Consider the following 6,099-nt stretch of genomic DNA (forward strand, 5'->3'; position numbering starts at 1 on the left):
GTAGAGCTTGTCTAGAATGTGAGAGGTCTGGGTTTCATCCCAAACACCACAAAACACTACCCCCTAAAACAGCCTTTATCTAATTTTGTTTACTTCTGAAACCCATTAAAGATGTCTATATGTTTATAGATCTGAATCATACATACTTATGAGAATAATATAAAATAAGAAAAACAAAATTTCAAAAACTAATTTACAGGGCCAGCCAAATAGCTCAGCGGATTCAAGTGCCTGCAAGCAGGCACAGGGGCCAGGGTGTTTGATCCCCAGGCCCGCCTTGCTGGCCCTGCCCTTGGGGCATGCTGAGACTGTGATTGAGACTGGGTGTGGTGGCACATGCCTGTAATCCCAGAATTTGGGAGGCTGTATACAGGAGAATCACTACCAATCCGATCTAGTAGCGAGACCTTGAACACCCTGTAGACTCTTCCCTAAAAATACAGAAAAAAAAAAAAAAACCAAACTAATTTACTAACTTAAGAAAACTGAACACCAAACCAGTAATGAAAAAGCTGAAAAGCAACTTTTACCTGGTAGAATCTTTTATAGGCATAAGAACAGATAGAATTAGTTACTTAGGATTGTTGTGATGGCTAAATGAGATTCTATTTGTATTTACTTATTGGCAGTCAGAATAACAATTCAGTAGATATTAGGTATCACCACTAACATCATCATTAGGTCTCTTCTTCAAATTTGTCATAGATCTCATAACTGTCTACAGAACATAAATCAGGGTTTTTGTTTGGTTTTGTTGTTCTGTGGTTGAACTTAAAGCCTGGGCATGGTAAGCATGTTTCCTCCACCGAGCTACAACCCGGCCCAGATTCCGCACCACCATGATAAGAACCTTCACAATCTCCGTTCTAGCTTTTCCACATTCTTGTCTTGCACCAGCTACAGTATACTGCTTCTACTTAGAATGCTCTTTCAGTCTTCTTCATCTAACTCTCCCAGGTTTTCCATGTCATAGGCATCACTTCTTTTAAGAAATCTCCAGGTGGCAAGATGAGAAAGGTGACAAGAGCCAAGGAATACAGCACGCATAAAGATCCTAAGAGTAGAAAGAGTCTACATTGTTTATGGATGTGAAGAAGAGCGGGAGTGCCGGCCAGATAGTTCAGCAGACTAAAGCACCTGTTTTGGCAAAACTCAGCACCTGGGGTTCAATCCCCAGCATGCAGTACCCCCGGGGCGTGCTGAGATGGCAGTTGAGACTGGGTGTGGTGGTACATGCCTGTAATCCCAGTTTATGGGAGGCTGAAAACAGGTAGATCACTAGTAGTCTGATCTATGTAGTGAAACCCTGCAAACCCTGTAGCACTGTACTAAAATAAAAAAAAAAAAAAGCAGAATATAACATAAGGAAAGAAGTGGAAGACACTAAGCAAGCATGAAGAGATGGGCAAGAACTAATTATTGTTATGCAGGATGCAAGATAAGGACTTTAAATTGTAGTTTAAGGATAATAGCCTTTGGAAGGTTATAAACAAGGGCATAATCTAGTTACATTTTGGTTTTGCTTTGTTTTTGTGGTCCTGGTCCAGGGCCTCATTCCTGCTAGGCAAATGATCTGCTACTGAGATTCAGCCCCAGACCCATTTTATATTTTTTGAAAAAGCACTCTGGCTACCATGAAGAAAATGGAGACACTGGAGCAAGAGAGGAAAAAGTGACCCCAAAATCTCACTATTGTGGTTCAGAATGAGATACTAGGAGGGGTAGCCACAGAGACAGAAAGTTAGGCAAACTTCAAGAATATTTTTACAAATGGAACTCTAATAAAATGTGCTGATGGATTCAATATAGAGATAAGGGACAATTTAAAGATAAAACAAGATTTCAGGATGTCCTTACTATCTCAGCTTCCTGTTGTCACTGGGACAAAATATCTAACACCTGCAATTTAAAGAAGGCAAGTTTATTTTGGCTCACAGGTTTAGTTGGTTTATTTAATGACTGACTGGTTCCAAGGCAGAAAAGGTATGCTGGAAGGGCCTGGCAGAGGAAATGTGCTCACATCACTGTGACTAGGAGGCAGCAAGACAAGGGAGGAGCCAGTACAAGAACATATCTTTTCAGGTCACAGCCCCAGTGACCTCTGTCTAACCAGGCCCCATCTCCTAACAGTAAGTCAGCTATGAGTCCATCAGTGACTCCCTCCAATCACCTTCTGAGCACATGAGATTTTTGGAGGAACACTGTAAATCTAAGCCATAACACATGCTTCTACTACTACTGACATGAGAAATAATGGAGCAAAAACAGACTTAGGGATCAGAATCAAAAGCTTTATTTTGGATATATGAGCTTTGAGTTGGTAAGGGGTATCTAAGTATCAGTGTCAAGTAGAATAGAAGTTTTTAGGAGACTTTAATTAAATAAGCAAATCTGGTAGTAAGCAGGTAATTTAAAATGATAGGAATATGTGAAATTACCTAGGAAGACAGTGTTATAAGAGAAAAGCAGGTAACTTAGTTCTGAAACTCAAGGAAATCCTTTTTGCTTTTAAGAAACCAATAGGAAGGAAAAACAGCAAAAGAGGCTGTGGAGCAGTCAGAAAGGGTAGTATTTCAAGAAGCAAGAAGTATCCCAGAGTCAAATGCCTCTGAGATAGAGACAGATAACAGGGTATGTCTTTTGGTTTCTACAATGTTTGGGCTTCTACTTGTTGTACCCTGTTAAAACTGACTCCATTTTGTTGCCTTTCTAACCTCGCTGAGTTCCTGTTCTGTATGCGCCAACCTCTCCCAATTCCTCCAATTTCCCAATTCCTCCAATTCCGTGATTTCAACACCCCGGCCCAATGCGCCCACTCGATGTACTCATGACTGCCAATTCAGCACCCCACCCAATAAGGACCACCTAATGAACTAATGACCCTGCCACTTCTTCCTCTCCACCCCTACCCTCTTTTTGCGGTTTTCAAGCTTAAATACTGACCCTTTGTCAATGCCCGGCGCACCTCTTTGCACCTTGCACAGAGACCGCTGCTGGGTACCAGCTAAAATAAAGCGCTTCTTTTAACTTTTGGACTTGCCTCGTTGTCATCTGATTTTTGAGTTACAACACTACTGTATCTAGATGTCCCCCTTAAGTCTCATGAGATCACAGGCAGGACCATTGGAAGATGATCAGATTATAGTTGCATTATGCCTGATTTGCTTTTAGGACCTGGGGCCTGGCCCAAACAGCAGGCCACTGTGGGCGTGACCTGGAAGGCTGCATCTCCTTACTGAGCTCCTCCCTTCAATTGCGCTGCTTCCTGAATGCCATGACGTGAGTAACCTTTCCATTGCCGTGGCCCCAAGCTCTGCCATTCTCCCTGGAGACCACAGACTGAAACAGGAGCTAAAAGAAACCTCTCAAGTTTCAGTTGTCAGGTATTTTGTTCTAGCAATGAGAAAAGTAAGGCAACACTGAAGTAGTTTATGCCTTGAAAAGAGCAGTTTTAATAGCATGAGTGTGGAAAAAGAATAAACAGAATGAGAGATGAGGGGAGCAGTGTTCATTTTAAGGTTAAACAGTATGACAACCACTGATTGCACAGCTTTGTTTTGAGGTGTTGGGAGCTGAACTCAGGGCTTCACCACTGAGCTGTCTCTGGTCTCTGGAGAATTTCTGATATTCAAAGCCTTTAATTTTGTGATTTGTAAATGAGCGCTTGATGGCAGAAAAATGAAAATCTGGTACAGGAGTTAGGAACATGAGTTTAAACAAAGTCGTAAAGAAGGTGGCACATTTTAGGTGGCCAGATGAGAGCATCTTTGTACTCTAATAAAAATGTGCCAACCGTCAGCTCAAAGGTGGAGCCAAACAGGTCCATTTTTCTAGACTTCTCATTTCCTTGCACTTTTATTATATATACCTCTAAGCAACATAGTGTTTTAACAGCTTTTAAATTGTAGTAGTCATACAGTTAAGAGTGGGACGCTGGCCTTTCGTGTTTTAAAGTCTTAGTTTTACTAGATTTTCCCAAGTTGCTTTCCCAAGTGGTATTCTCCAGCATGTACGTTTAAACGCAGAGGGCAATCTACTAAAAGCCATACAAACTATATAACATTTGTTTTTTAAAATAGCCTTTCTTTTATTTTTTTTTAACATTTATTTATTGCGTGTGTGTGTGTGTGTGTGTGTGTGATTTTGTGCGTGTGTGGCCAGCTCAGCCCACCAGGGGGCGGGGCTGGCTGGCATGTGGTGCTGGGGGATTGAACCGCGGTTCCTGTGCTTTGCCAAGCTTGTTCCAAGTAGGTGCTTTAGACCACTGAGCCATCTCTCCAGCCCTATATAACATTTTTATATAACATTTTTGTCTAATTATAATAAAAATTTTGTGCCCTTGTAACCATATTTGCAAACAAGCAGAAACAAGCACCATCTTCTTTTTTTTAGAAATTTATTTTGTGTGTGTGTGTGTGTCCAGCTCAACCCACCAGGGGGCGGGGCTGGCTGGCACGTGGTGCGAGGGGATTGAACCACGGTTCCTGTGCTTTAGCTTAAGCTTAGTTTGTTCTAAGTAGGTGCTTTAGACCACTGAGCCATCTCACCAGCCCCAAGAACCGTCTTTGAAGGCTCTGAAGAACTCCGCGGCCGCAGACTCATTCAAAAATCACAGCAACTCGCTTCCGGCGTGCGTGTGACGCGACTGCGTCGCCGACACGCTTGACGTCAGCGTCCAGGGGATGCCCTTGAAGGCCCCCTACGGGGCTGTTCGACACAATCCCTCTGTCAGCTTTCGTTGGCCGATTCTGTTTTATTTGCAGCAGAGGATAGCTCTGCATGCTAATTGAGTCCCTCTGTTCTGTGGGACGGCTCCCTCGCCTGGAAGACGTAATTCCGGTTGGCGCTTCCTTCAGGCAGCGCCGCGGGCAGCCCACACAGGCCCTCGTAAGGCGCGCGCTAAGGCCCCGCCTCCTTCCTTTCGGCCGGAACCGCCATCTTCCAGGTAGTGTCTCCGCGTGGCTCCTGCTCCTTGCGTTCTGCAGGCCCGAATTACTACCTAGTGTCCGCTGGTACTGTGCGATAGGGTCCTAGAGAGACTGCTTAGCCGGCCTGGCTGAAACTTCACGTGACCTGCCAGATCTAGAGCGTCGTACATCGTGCGACCGAGGCCCGGGACTGCGGGCGGGCCTCCCTGGCCGCGGCTCTGATTAGGGACGTCTCGAGAAAGACTGAGCCGTCTCTTGGGGACTAGGAGAGTAAAGTTAATCTGGCGGAGACGCAGGGCATGCTTCCGCAATTCCAGCCCCGGCGTCCTGGGCCTTCGTGCCACCGTGTGTATGGTTGCGTGCGTGGTGTGATAGCTTCCGCGCAGGTTTCAGTGTCGCGTTTTTATCCTGCCTGGTCCTTAATCGTGTGATGCTGTTGAGTAGGGAGTTGGATTGTGGCACCGAGTTCAAAACCTTAAGTCGGTTTCTGTCGCCGGCGAGGCTTAGGTGTGTGTCGTAGCTTGGACTGAGAATGAAGTGGAGGCAGTCTGGGTGATGGGCCCCTATTGGTTCTTTTCATGAGATGCTTCCAATCGCTTTTAAATATAGGACCCAGATGGCGCTTAGAGAAAGAAGGTAATTGTAAAACATCCACGCAAGTAGCTTATACTAAGAGAGGGAAGTGTTTGGTCTAATGCCGTGCAGCATATATTAGGATATTCTAAAGTAGCCACGAGATTACAAAAGTTTATTTAGCTTATAAGTTCAGGACAGAACTACTAATACCTACTTACAAGAAACCTTGTAGGGTTCTGGCTTGGATATTAACAGTCAACAGCAAGCTAACAGTTGAGGAAACTAGGGTTCACCTCATAGGGGGAGATCCCAGTTGGCATGATTTTCTTATTCTTTTCTTTTTCTCTAGGCTGTTACTGGTTTGCACCTTGAGCATTGTGTTCGAAGATTAGTTTTAGGTGTGTTGACCTAACTAGATGTTTCACTCTGGAAAATGGGCTTGGTGGAGAAACATGGGCGCAGGTGTCAGAAGTTATATTACTGACTCTCCTGCTGTGTAGTTGCACAAAGTGATTTGCATCTGTACAGCATCACTCTATAAATTTCATACAATTTGGGATTTTGAGGATTAGAATAGGTTATGGGGGTTATGCCT

Source organism: Octodon degus, unplaced genomic scaffold (assembly GCF_000260255.1).
Source record: "Octodon degus isolate 3935 unplaced genomic scaffold, OctDeg1.0 scaffold00038, whole genome shotgun sequence".
Lineage (NCBI taxonomy): Eukaryota > Metazoa > Chordata > Mammalia > Rodentia > Octodontidae > Octodon > Octodon degus.